The 13659-nt window shown below is 36.2% G+C and overlaps 1 protein-coding gene across 2 annotated transcripts in view; it reads left to right on the top strand.

The window, feature by feature from the left end:
- The window catches only part of MID1 (midline 1), a 664445-nt gene that overhangs the window by 194046 nt on the left and 456740 nt on the right, over positions 1-13659 (top strand). The window lies entirely within an intron of this gene.

Below are 13659 nucleotides of genomic sequence, written 5' to 3'. Positions count from 1 at the left end.
GCACATGTTAAGGTGAAGGTAAGGGTGAAGTGCAAGTATACATAGAAAATGATGGGAACCCCACTCTCCACTCCCACCCAATCTCCTGTCCCTGTATTGTTCTCGGAAAATCAGGGCCAAGTGGAGAATTCATGACTCATAATTGGAGCTCATCCAGTGAAGAAGCCAGTGGCCCATGCAACTGTTTTACAGGAAGCTCACTAGTTGCTCCCTGACCCACATGGAGCTTTCAGTCAGACTTCTAGTGCTTCAATCTAAAGAAGTATGGCAGCCCTGTATCATTAAGACATTGTGAAATAGCTTCCCATACACATACAAAAAGGAAATACATGATATAAAAATCAGGAAATAATTTAAAGCTATAATTGTTATCCTCAGAGATAAGAAGAATATTGAGTTAATCGAACCTGAACTATATACTATGAAATATACTATAAAAGAAGAATCAAAGAAAATATTCTTGGAAATTAAAAAAAAAATATGATAGCTCTCTCCCTCTCCATCCCCCCTCCAAAGTTTTTCAATAAAATAGTTGAAAGAAGTTAACAAATCAAACTCACTGAAAGTGGGGAAAAAAGGCCAAAGAGATGGATAGGATGTGAGAAAATGTAAGAAATTAGAAGATTAATCTAAGAAGTCAAATATCTCACTGATCAACATTGCAGAAATTTGGGAACAGAGAAAGCAGTTGGTAGGATATTTCAAAAAAATATATCAATCAGGGAACACTGACTACTACAACAAACCTTTAAACATCAGTGGCTTCACAAATTAAAGTACTTTTCTCACTCACATAACAGATGAATGCCCATGGTTACTTGTCTCCTTGTGATGACTAAGGGACCCATGATCCTTCTGCCTTGTGGCTCTACCATCCTAGCACCTTGACATTTGCTGCATCCATCTGGCAAATGGGAAGAAAGAGAGTAGAGTAAGCCACCTACCTCTGCAATGCCTTAGCCCAGATGTCACTTCTCCTATTATTGGTGAGAACTTATCATCTGGCCTACCTGGATGTAAGGAGAACAGGGGTTGGAGGTGGACTCTGGAAGGAGAAAAACTAAATTCCAATGAGAAGTTTAGCTGTTCTGCCACATAATTCAAGAGGGATTTCCAGAACTCAAGTACCTGAGTCTCAAGATTGAAAAGACCTCCTGAGACCATAATTCGAAGAATTTAAAAAACCCACATTATGGCACACAATTGTGAAACTGCAGAATACAGATGATTAGGAGAATATCATAAAATATTCCAGAGATAAAAATCAGGTCCCATATGAAAGATCAGGAATAAAAAAAGTATTTGACTTACCAACTCTAGTAGCTAGAAGAAAATAGATCAATGACTTCCAAAAATTCTAGGTGAAAATAATTTTCAACCTAGAATGCTATATCAGCCAACCTACTCATTGAGAGTGAAAGTAAAACAAAGAGTTTTTTAAAAGGTATCTCTCATGTATCTTTTCTTAGGAAGTCTCTAGAGCATGAGCCACACCATAGTAAATCCAGAAAGAAGTAGTGAGGTCCTTAGAAAGGAGATCTGACACAGGAAAGAGGAAAAGGGAATCCCCAGATTGATGGCAAAGAGAAGTTTCCAGAAGACAACTGTCAGAAGGAAGTCCAAGAAAGTAATTGGCCTTAATGGACATGAAGATGGAGAGTATTGGGAAGAAAGTCAGAAAGGAGAAAAAGGTAACTGATAAATGAACTGAGATATTTGACTGCATGGAAATCTCTATTACCCATAATAAGATATGGGAAGAATTAGCCATAGATAAAAAGGTAACTATGCCCAGGAAAATGAGACAGTTATCAGCACTAGGGGAATAGAAGGTTAGAAGAAAATTTAGTGATAGTATACATTTGGCTTATATTCACCCAATAATACTGAATAACAATTTAACACAAAGTTACTTGGATGATGGGTTGATGTGAAGGGGGATGTAAGAAAACGACATAATTATATGTCCAAATTGCTAATAAATAGATGATGTTAACTAAAAACTGGTTCTTTAATGAAATTAACCTAATCTGAGCTAATGTGGGGTTTTGCAGTTTGTTATCTTATATAAACTACTCCCCCCAAGTGTCTCCAAAGGTGTTTAAGTAAAATTTAGATTTTCCATTAAGATAGCCCAGCAAGTTCATGTTTTGGTGCACAGTTTCTGCTCCCAACACATAGTAATGAGATATCAAAAATATTTTAAAAGCTTGTGATAGGCCAGGCGTGGTGGCTCACGCCTGTAATCCCAACACTTAGGGAGGCGAAGGCGGGCGGATCATGAGGTGAAGAGATCGAGATCATCCTGGCCAACATATTGCTGTGGCCCAAAAAAAGAATAACAGAAGTGCAAAACCCAGCAGCCTCTCAGAACCTGAGTCTAACAGAAGACAGTTGCGCTTCAAAGTAAGGGAGACTAACATGCCCTCTGGTTCTTCATCTCCACTTCGGATGCACCGGGCCAAAGTCATTGCTTAAAGCTAGGGCTGAAGTGGGGCTTCCTCTTTCCCCACCAGTGAAAACAGACTGAAAAATCTGCTACCACTCACTGAGTTCACAGTTACCTACAGGCCAAACCAGTGGAAGAACTCAGAGATAGCTGATCCACTAGGAACTTAGCTAGGTCACCAAATGCCTTGGGGTTCAGATCTGTGATAACTGTAGCTCACCGAAAAAAAGCCAGGAACCTGAATTACATTTTAAACCTGGTTCTAGAATTGAAGTCTAGTGTCTTGAGAAAGAAATAATGAAATGACTAGAAAAAGACAAGGGATCATTGAAAGAGAGAGAGAGAAAAATAAAGCAAAACCTCTTTCTCAAAAGGTGCTTGTAAACCAAAATGCAAAAACAGGCAAAGAAATGCAATGTGAGAAACATAGCAAAAATATTGATAATTAAATCATTATTTAAGTTCTTCCTACTTAAAAACTAATTTATAGAGGAGTCTGACAAATACTTTAAAATACATAGGCTTTGCTTCTAGGAAGATGAAGTAGACATGCTTTTTCCTATTTTTCCAGCTAAGTACCACGAAAAATCCTGAACATTAAACAGAAAACAAATATAACAAGCCTCTGAAAGGTGGAGAAAAGAAGGTAGACCAGCTAGGGACCTCGGGACCTGAGGTTTTCTTTTTGCATCATATATTCCAAACTGCATACCTGGAAATGCCAATAGGTACAGACAAAAACAAAAACAAAACAAAACAAAAAAACAAAAAACCTGAGAAAAGCCAGATCTCTCTAGCCAAAAACCAGGAAAAGGGCAACTGGCAATATAAAGAACGTTTAGACACTAATCACTCTACTCCAGCCAAACTGCACAAAAAAAAAAAAAAAAAAAGAACAAATTGCAGCTGTACCTCTACCCCAGCCAGCAAAGGCAGAGTGCAGAGCTTAGACTTCCATCCTGGCCAGGCTGTAATGAGATGCCCCAAACCACCACTTTGACTGTGTTGGAGTGGCATCAGAGAAGTGGGGCACCAAGAATGGAGGAAATGACTGTTATTATAGCTGGAAAATATCTAAATTGGAGAAAGACATGAGTCTTCAATTTAAAAGAATGCCCCAAGTACCAAGGAGGATAAATGGAAATAAATCCACACCTAGACACTTGTAATGAAACTCCAGAACATTAAGGGTAACATACAAAATATCTTAAGAGCTGCCAGAGAGAAAAGACAGAGAACTGAACCCTGTTGGTTATATTCCCAGTGCATTTCTTTGTAATTGGAAATGAATGCCAGAATATAATGGATTAATAACCTCAAAATGTTGATGGTAAATGCCAACACAGGATTTTATACCCAGTTAACTATCATTCTAAAGCAAAAGCAAAGACAAGACATTTTCAGTTACTCAAAGCCAGAGACACTCAATAAAGTTACAAGGAGTGAGGGGCTTCTGAATGAAGAAATGGAAACCCAGAAGAAAATGTGGGGTACAAGAAGCAATTGGGAGCCTAAAATTAATAAAATATGTAAATAAACATAAATAACTGATAAAAAATGTTTTTTTGAAAGAGATAAGAGTAAAATTATAGAAATGAATAACGAGAATCGGAAGTTTCTATGGCTATTTAAAGCATTATAGCTCTTGCTATGTCCTGGAGGAGGGTGGGACTACCGAATAACCTTAAAGCTGTTAGATAAATTTAAACTCGCTGTGTATGCTAACATGTATGAATAACCACTAAAGTAATACAAATGCAAACCTTATCTTATTAAAAGAAGAATAGATTAAAAAGTTATTCATCCCACAGATGTTAGAAAAGGAAAATAAAAATAGTAGCAAATCAAAAGATAATAAAGAAAAAGGAAAAAAGACAGCATGAATAACTTTATCATGTCAGTAAAAATATACACAAAAAGATTAATAAAACTATTAAACATGGAGATTATCAGATTGGATTAAAAATTAAATGTACCCATATGCTGCCCACAAGAGAAACACATAAAACAAAGTGACACAAACTATTTTTAAATAGTTTGAGAGAGTAAAAAATATATATGCAGAGAAAGGCCAATTACCAAAACAAAACAGGTATATAAAGTAGAGAAGAATTTATGAAAAATATATTTAAATAGAAAAAAAGAGATACTGAAAGATTGGGTAAGAAAAAAAGTAATGATCTTGTAAGATTATTAAAAGGTTTTGGTATTGGTAAAATGTGTTTGACTAGGAGATGATTGCATCAAGAATCTCTAGGATTTCTGTATATTTCAAGTATTTCATTAGCAAAATAATTTTAAAAAGAAAAAGGATCGATATCCAGATTAAGAGGCACTATTTATTTAAAAAGAGATAGTGTAGTCACTAATTAACAAAGGATGAAGAGCATGTTTTTGTCTATTTTACAATTTCCTGATTATCACAAAACAAGGCGATTAGGCTTGATAGTAATAATGCAGTCAGGTTTATTAAGCTGTTAGTTTCCATTTTTAGTGTCTACAGATAAATACAAGCCTTCTAGAAGAAAAAATCAATTTTCTAATTTTCTCTGAAAAAAATTAGAATGTGTAAATATTAGAATATGGAAAAGTATTTAAAAGGCTACTTACTATGTAATTGATGAGGAAATAAATGCTTATCTTGTACAAATATTGAAGATTTTGGTATAGATATAATTAGTTTGACCTGGAGGTTGGAAATATCAAGAGTCACATTTTCAAGGGTAAGTTGCAGAAAAGATATGGCAGCAAATTGACTCCATGGGTATGGATGATTGTATTAGTGATACTTTTTTTTTTAAGAATGCTGATACTCATTCTTAAGTATTATCATACATATGCTCACTTTCCAAATCTACAGTTGTAAGTATGTCTTGAAAATAACCAAGGAGAGTTGTTCTTGTTGAGTTATTTGTCACGAAGTTTTTATAACTTATCATTTTCATATCCAAAGACTCACACATTATTAGGTTTTACGTATTAATTTTGTGCAGGTTTGATTGCTTTACAAAACTCCTGTCAGTGTTAATACAGCCTTAAAAGCAGATATTTTCAATCCAAATGTCCCACTGAGAAAAGGATGGTTAAGTAAATTGAGGCAATGTCACTCAGTGGAATAAGCAACCTAATTATTACAAAGCAGAATTAGTGAACATGAAATCACATTGATAGGATAATATGGGGTGAAAGACATTTGGAGCAGAATTCTATGCACACTCTGTCACTATGGAAAATACAACACATATTAAAAGAGAATAAATCAAGAGCTATTGCAATTGGACAGTAAAATTATAAATGATTTTCTCATCTTTTCCAAAAATAGATTATTACTTTTATAATTAAATTATTTTGTATAAATCTAATATGATTGTAGCTTAAATTTTTGAATAAGAGTGGAAAAAAACATAAACTTTAAGAAGCTGAAAAATATATCAAAGAAAAGAGAATGAGCACAGCATTAAAAAGGATGTTCACAGTCGCCCATTTGGTGGTAAAAAGAGGGAGGGAGTTTAGGCCAAGAAACAAATCAAATACCAATGCCCAGAAGAAAAGCAACACTTGAGAGTTAAGCACTTCAGATTTTTTATTAGCTCTTAGCAAATAAAGTAAGATTAAAGGAAAGCATCGGAGACAGCCAAGAAATCTTCACTCCTCACTCTCCTCTTAGTCTTGGTGGTAAGCACTAAATAACTAAATAAAGACCATATGTTTTCTTACTTTACCTGGCCAGCAGGCTGTAGGGTTTTGAAGGAAAATAAAATAAGGATACCTTCCCAGAGTATTCAGGTACACAGTTCAGTTTGGGAGGCTGAACTTTGCATTCACTGGAAGTAGCCACTTAATGCAACCAAGAGTAGTCAGTGCTGGAACAGAATCATGCACAGCTTGATTTTTCACGGGGTGTAAGAATTCTATTCATGACTGCCTGCAGCCCTGGCTTGGCCTTTTTGTCTCTTCAAAGAATGCTATGGATACCCACTATTTACCTAACCAAATCTCCATTCTGCCTCTGAAGTTGATTTCAGATACAGAGGAGACTGAGGCAGACCAGCAGGTATGTTTCCTAAATTTGAAATGGGAGTGGAATCAGAATAGGATTTTCTAGGTAACATCCCTGACCAAGGGTTGTGTTTAGTAATGGGTTCCTCAAAAGCTCTGATCTGCTCTTTGGGTTTTTTAAATATCTAGGTGACATATAAGTGAAAAATAAGTGCTTTGTCAAGAATGCTATGTAGAGCCTACTAACTTTCCGTGTGCCACATTTCCCCAGCCCCAGGGTGGAGAGGGAGGTTCATCCCAGCAATAGAGGCACTGACATTCACTCTCTAGCCTGCACAGGGCACGGTGAGATGGCTCATCCATCTGTTTCCAGTCCTAAGTCTCAGCTTCCTGGACTTTTCCTTTCGAGCAGGTATCCAAGAGCAGACCTTGTCATTCAACTGGAATGAATAATCATATCACTTTTATTACTTAACATGGAGTCCACCCAGAGTCCAGAGGGGAAGCAACACAGTAGCAGCCAGTTAAAAGTAACTTTTAATATTGTTCTATTTAATGACATCAAATCCAAGTTGCTGTTCAAGACTTTATCAAGGTGGAGCCAACCAGATGATGTACTGCTCCACCCCCAATTACACATGAATTTACAAATTAGCACATGAATTTCTCTATAATGTTATTGAAATAAGGCAGAGGTCTTAGTTCCTGGGCAACCAGGAGTGCAAAATGTGCAGAGCAGTTGTGGCATCAACGTTTACAATATCTAGTCAATTTCCCATGATTCTCTTGATTCCTTGAATGCTTATGTTTAAAGAATGCAAATCATGTCACAGCTTTGCCTGTTTTTTCTCCCTGTATTGTCTTTCTCTTGCCCAAAGGTTTGGCTGGCCTATACAGTGTCCATTGAATTTAACGGTTTAACTTTTGTAGCTGATCTTGAGTCTTTCCCCCTCATCCTACACAACAGAGGCCTCTTTTTTTTTTAAGATGGAGTCTCATTTTGTCGCCCAGGCTGGAGTGCAGTGGCACAATTTGGGCTCACTGCATCCTTCACCTCCTGCGTTCAAGCGATTTTCCTGCCTCAGCCTCTCGAGTAGATGAGATTACAGGCACACATAAACACGCCAGGCTAATTTTCCTTTTTTGTATTTTTTTTAGTAGAGACGGGGTTTCACCATGTTGGCCAGGCTGGTCTTGAACTCCTGACCTCAAGTGATCCACCCTCATTGGCCTCCCAAAGTGCTGGGATTACAGGCATGAGCCACCACGCCCAACCACAACAGAGGCCTCTTGATCATTTTCACTAAACTATATTTTTAAATAAAGATTGGAATTATTTATTTAATTCTGGGCTAAAGCTTGCAATTTTAAGGACCCTTAAATATATCATTTGCCTCCGGCTCATTACCACAGATTTAGGAATGGCATTAGAATTTCTCTAAAACTGCTAACCTTCTTGGTTTCAATAAGAAATTTTCTTAGTTCCAATTGATAATTATCGGATTTCAATAAGCAAGATAGCTATGATCTAAAATGGGGTTGATACTTGTCATGAACTGTTCATCTCTTTCTCCTCAGTGATTTCCTTGCAATCTGCGGCACTCATCACAGAAAAGCAATAAAATTACCTTTGGCAATTCTGATCACATCCAAGAAAATCCAAAGCAAAAGTGCCAGCCAAATTTGCCTGTCAGATAGTTTAGCATTTCAAAGATCTTTGCTGAGAAAGCAGCTAGAGCCAAAGAAAACTCAACACCATTATACTCTAAATTCATCATTGCTAAGTTTTTTAGCTGGGAACCACAGACCCCATGGTCTATGGAAATATTCTTTTGAGTCTGCAAGTCCTTCTATGAAATTTTAAAATTTATTTGTTTTCTTGTCAGTGATAATCTAAAAATAATATAAACTTATTCTAGATCACAAGGATGATAATATAACCAAGAATTTCTTATCCCAAATCCCTGAGATAAGATGTATTTCAGAATTCACAGTTTTTCAAATTTTAAGAATATTATATGCTACATATACTGTGTGTCACCCACATTAAAGACTAGGGAAGCCCCAAGAAATAAATCATATGAATATTTCTGTAGTGAAACATATGAATATTCACCAAGTATGATGAACATTGAATTTAAATAGACCATATTCTGGGCCATAAAATAAACCTCAGCAAACTGAAAAGAACTGAAAATATGCACAAATACTAGTAAACCAAATTCAACAGCACATCAAAAAGATTATATACCATGATCAAGTGAGATTTGTCTCTGGGATGCAAGGAGAGTTTGACATGTAAATCAATAAATGTGATATACCACATTTGCAAAATGAAATATAAAAATCATATGAGCATCTCAACAGAGGCAGAAAAAGCATTTAACAAAATTCAACATTTTTTCATAATAAAAGCTGTCAACAAGTTGGGTATAGATGTATACCTCAACATAATAAAGGTCATATATAACAAGCCCACCTCTAACACGATACTCAATAGTGGGAAGCTGAATTCTTTTTCTCTAAGATCAGGAACAACACAAGGATGCCCACTCTCACCACTTCTATTCAACATACTACTAGAAGTCCTAGACAGAGCAATTAAGCAAGACAAAAAGAAAAGACATCCCAATCAGAAAAAGTAACATTTTCTCTGTTTGAAGATGACACAATCTTATATCAAGAGAACCCTAAAGACTCCACCAGAAAAACTGTTAGAACTAATAAATGAATTCAATAAAGTTGCAGAATACAAAATCAACGTACAAAAAATTAGTTGCATTTTTATTCATTAACAATGAATTATCTAAAAGAGAAAGAAAACAATCCTATTTATAATAGCATCAAAGACAATAAAATACTTAGGAATAAATTTAACCAAAGAGATGAAAGATCTGTACACTGAAAACTATAACACATTGATGAAAGAAACTAAAGACACACAAAAAATGGAAAGATATCCTGTGCTCATAGATCAGAAGAATTAGTATTGTTAAAATAACCATAGTACCCAAAGTGATGTTTAGACTCATTGCAACCTCTAAAAACATTCCATTGGCATTTTTCACAGAAATAGAAAAAAAAAATCCTGAAATTCCTATGGAACCACAAAAGACCCAGAATAGCCAAGGCAATCTTGAGAAAGAAGAAGAAAGCAGGAGGCATCACACTTCCTAATTCAAACTATATTACAAAGCTTTAATAATCGAAACAGTATGGTACTGTCATGAAAACAGACCCATAGACCACTAGAAAGGAATAGAGCCCAGAAATAAGTCTGCACATACACAGTCAATTAATATTTGGCAAGAGTGCCAAGAATACACAATGGGAAAAGGATAGTCTTTCTAATAAATGGTGGTGGGTAACTAAATATTCACATGCAAAAGAACAAAATTGGGTTCCTATTTTTCACCATTCATAAAAATTGTTTACTTCAATGTAAAACCTGAAACCATAAAATTCCTAGAAAACAAAACAGGGGAAAAGCTCCCTAACATTGATTTTAGCAATTAGTTTTTTGGGTAGGACACCAAAAGCACAAGCAACAAAAGCAAAAATAAACAAGTGGGACTACATCAAACTAAAAAGCTTCTGCACAGCAAAGGAAACAGTCAACAAAATTAAAAGGCAGTTTACATAATGGGAGAAAATATTTGCAAACCTCGTATCTGACAAAAAGTTAAAATATAAAATATATAAGGAAAAAACCAAATGACTGTTCTAATCCTTTTGATATTTAAAAATATGAATAAATACTCCTAAAATTGTCAAATTAATGTCATCCTTTAAAATCTCCCCTGATTTGTCATAGCAGCAAACCTAATCTCCATAGACAATACAATGATAATAACTAAAAACAGTTTGTGAGACGATAGAGATGCCCAGTGGGAGACTTAAATGGAGAAACGTGTCATTTGAATTGTTAAGAGCATATTATGGAAATGAAAATGTATTAAAGGTGACCAAATCACTTAGTTCTTCAGACATGTTCCCTTTAGGGAGAGCTGGGAGTGTTGAATGGAAGCAGTTACTCATTCTGTTTTCATGGTAGCTGTGCTTCAGCAGATGAAGAGAGAGATATTATTACAGCAAGATCTTCATATTCTACCACTTTCTAAAGTGAACTCCTCTTATGGATAACAAAGGGTAGTATTTTCTAATGAAGCTCATTTGTTAAAAGTAGAGAAAAATGAAAAGTGTTTTAGGAAAAGCTTGAACAAGATCAGAGATCTCAGTTGTGAAAGGATAATCTTGGCAATGATTTTTATACATATATACATATATATATACATATATATGTATATATATGTGTGTGTGTATATATATAAAAGGCTCAGAGGGCAATGAGCTGCTCATCAGAAATCCCTTGGCATTCCCCATGGAGGCTTTCTAAATGATTAGGAGCAATGCTTAAAAGCACAGTATTGGCAAAGACCAAGACATAAACCAATTTCTGTGAAAGAGAATTGAAAATATAGAAAATATAGAAAATGTAAAATATAGAACTTGGTTGGATTGCTTTAAAATGTGGCTGTTATGCTTTTCTTTTAATATTTAATTTTTAAATATTTTCCATTTGAAAAAAAGACCTTTCTTTAGCCCCATTTCCCCCTCCAACTTGCAGGACTATATCTCTGTCTCTTTTATACTCACTGTGTCCACTTCACCCTCTCCCAATCTCTCCTGCACCCATTCTAATCAGGCTTTTGTCCCCATCACTCCACAGAAATGTCTCTTGTCAGACTATGAATAACCTCAGTGTTTTCAAATCCACTGGTTAATTATCTGCCCATAATTGATCTGACAGTACCATTCAATACAGTTGATCACTTATTCCTTGAAACACTCTCCTGGTTTGGCTTCTAGGATATCACAATTTCCTGGTTCTCATTCCTGTCACTACATGATTCTTTTCAGTCTCCTTACTGGACATCCAAGTGTTGGGATGCCTAAGAGCTCGTCCCACTAAATGTTCTTCTCTCCCCACGTGGCCTTATCAAACACCCTAACTGTAAATTCCGTCTATATGCCAGTGGCTTCTTGAGGCAGATAGAGAGCAAGTTGACTTATTCAACACTCATTCCAAACTGTTCTAGTTCACCTTCCAATATTACAGAAACTGCAAAGCTAAAACTGTACGTTTTTCTAATAGCTAGAGTGGAGACATGTGACATCAAATGTACAGGTGCAAGATTTGGGCCAATTGTAACTAAGAGAGATAGGATTATCTAGCATGAAGGCTAAGACACCTGCTTGGTCTGAGGCAAATTGAGTACATCTCCAATTTCCAGTCCTTAAAGTCATAGTGGATAGTAGCAACAGTGGTGTTTTTACCAGAACTTTCCTATGGTGTGGTTGGATGTATACCCTGACTGTATTGTTTCTGACCAAATAGCATCAGGTCTTGTTCCATCCTACCCAGAGATTATTGGAACTATGTAACATCCCCTTTTGATTTAAACTGGCTAGAATGGATTCTGTTGTCTGCAATTAAGAATCCTGTGCAATACCACTCTCAACTTTATATTTGCAGCCAAACATGTAACTTTAGATTCACGTTTCTAAGATTTATATTTATAGATGGCTACTTGAGATCTACACTTAGATAGCTAACAAGTTCTCAAGGTTAACATGTTCAAAAATGAATTGTTGATATCTTCCCAAACTGGCTACTCTCCCTAAATTCCTCAACTCAGTAGTTCATGCCAGAAAACTTGGAGTCATTCTTGAGTCATCTCTTATACTAAATTTATCTACAAATTCTATTAATGTGGTCTTCACAGTGTATCCCCAATCTGACCACTTTCCAGTGTCTACCCCTGACACCTGAGTCTAATGCAGTTGACTCCTACTTTTACCCCGCTTTTACCCTGGCCCCACCACAGTCTGTTCTCTTCACGATGGTAGAGATATCTTGTAAACAGGCACTGTTGACATTTTGGCCCAGAAAATTCTTTGCTGTGTGTGTTGGTGGTGGGAATGGGCAGTGGTAAGGGAAAGGGGTTGTCCTTTGCATTGTAGGATGTTTAACAACATCACTAATCTCTGCTCACTTGAGACCAGGAGCACATCTCCCCAGCTGTGATAACCAAAATGTTTCCAGACATTCATTCCCCAATGTACCCTGGGTGCAAAAATTATTCCTGGTTGAGAACCACTGCTGGAAACTCTGAATCAGATTATGTCATCGTCTACTCAAAACACTCTCAATTTCTTCCCATCACATTTGGGGAGAAAATCCTGAAGTCCTTTCCATGGTCTACAAAGCCCTTAATAAACTGGCTCTTACTCCCTTTTGACTTCCTCTCCTTCCCCTGTCACTCATTCTGCTCCAGCCATCTGGCCTCACTGATGTTTCCCTAAGGGGCCAAGCACTCCTCCTTTCCAGGACCATTGCACCTGCTGTTTCCTTTGCTCAGAATAGTCTTCTCTAGTACATTGCATACCCTGCTTCCTGCTTTCCTTCTAGTCTCCTCACATGTCACTTCACTGATCAAAAATAACACCTCAATCACTTTCAATCCTATTATCGTGCCATAGTTGTCTTCATTGGACTTACTACCACATGATTTATTACATATTCATTTCTTTATATATTTATTGTCTGTCTCCCCTATTAGAATGTAAACTCCAAGAGGAAAAGAACAAGGACTTTATTTTATAAACCCCTTTATTCTCAGTGCCCAGAAAAGTGGTCTGACATATATGAGACACTCAATATTCATTTACTTTAAAATTAGTGCTTGAGATGATTCTGCACATTATGTAACTACTTGGAGATTACTAATAAGGAGGATATCATTAATATAATTGGCATTTCTAAAAATACTACAATTTAAGGAAATCTTCACTTGTCAGCCACTTTTTTCACATGGAGGAAAAAGAAATGTGGTGAGGTGAACTGAGTGGTGAATAATGCCATGTGAGGCTTCACTTAGGTCATCTGGGGAGCCCAGATTTATTGATTCTGATTTCAGGCCTCTTGTATCCATATTGCATTGCTTTTTACAGAATTGTTTACATGTGATATTGTTCAAAAAGTGAATCATCCTACCTCCTGTTTGGTTGCTCTTAGTTTACAGCTAGACTTAATGTAAGAATAGAAAATTCATAAGAATATTACTTTCAAATGAGGAAAGTTACATGAAGAATGATGGCCTCGGTATATCAGGATATCCTTTATTCATCTTAACACCTATATTTGTATT

Source organism: Pan troglodytes, chromosome X (genome assembly GCF_028858775.2).
Source record: "Pan troglodytes isolate AG18354 chromosome X, NHGRI_mPanTro3-v2.0_pri, whole genome shotgun sequence".
NCBI classification, from domain to species: Eukaryota; Metazoa; Chordata; class Mammalia; order Primates; family Hominidae; genus Pan; species Pan troglodytes.
Note: the sequence above shows the minus strand (reverse complement) of the source record. Positions and strands in the feature narration are given on the sequence as shown.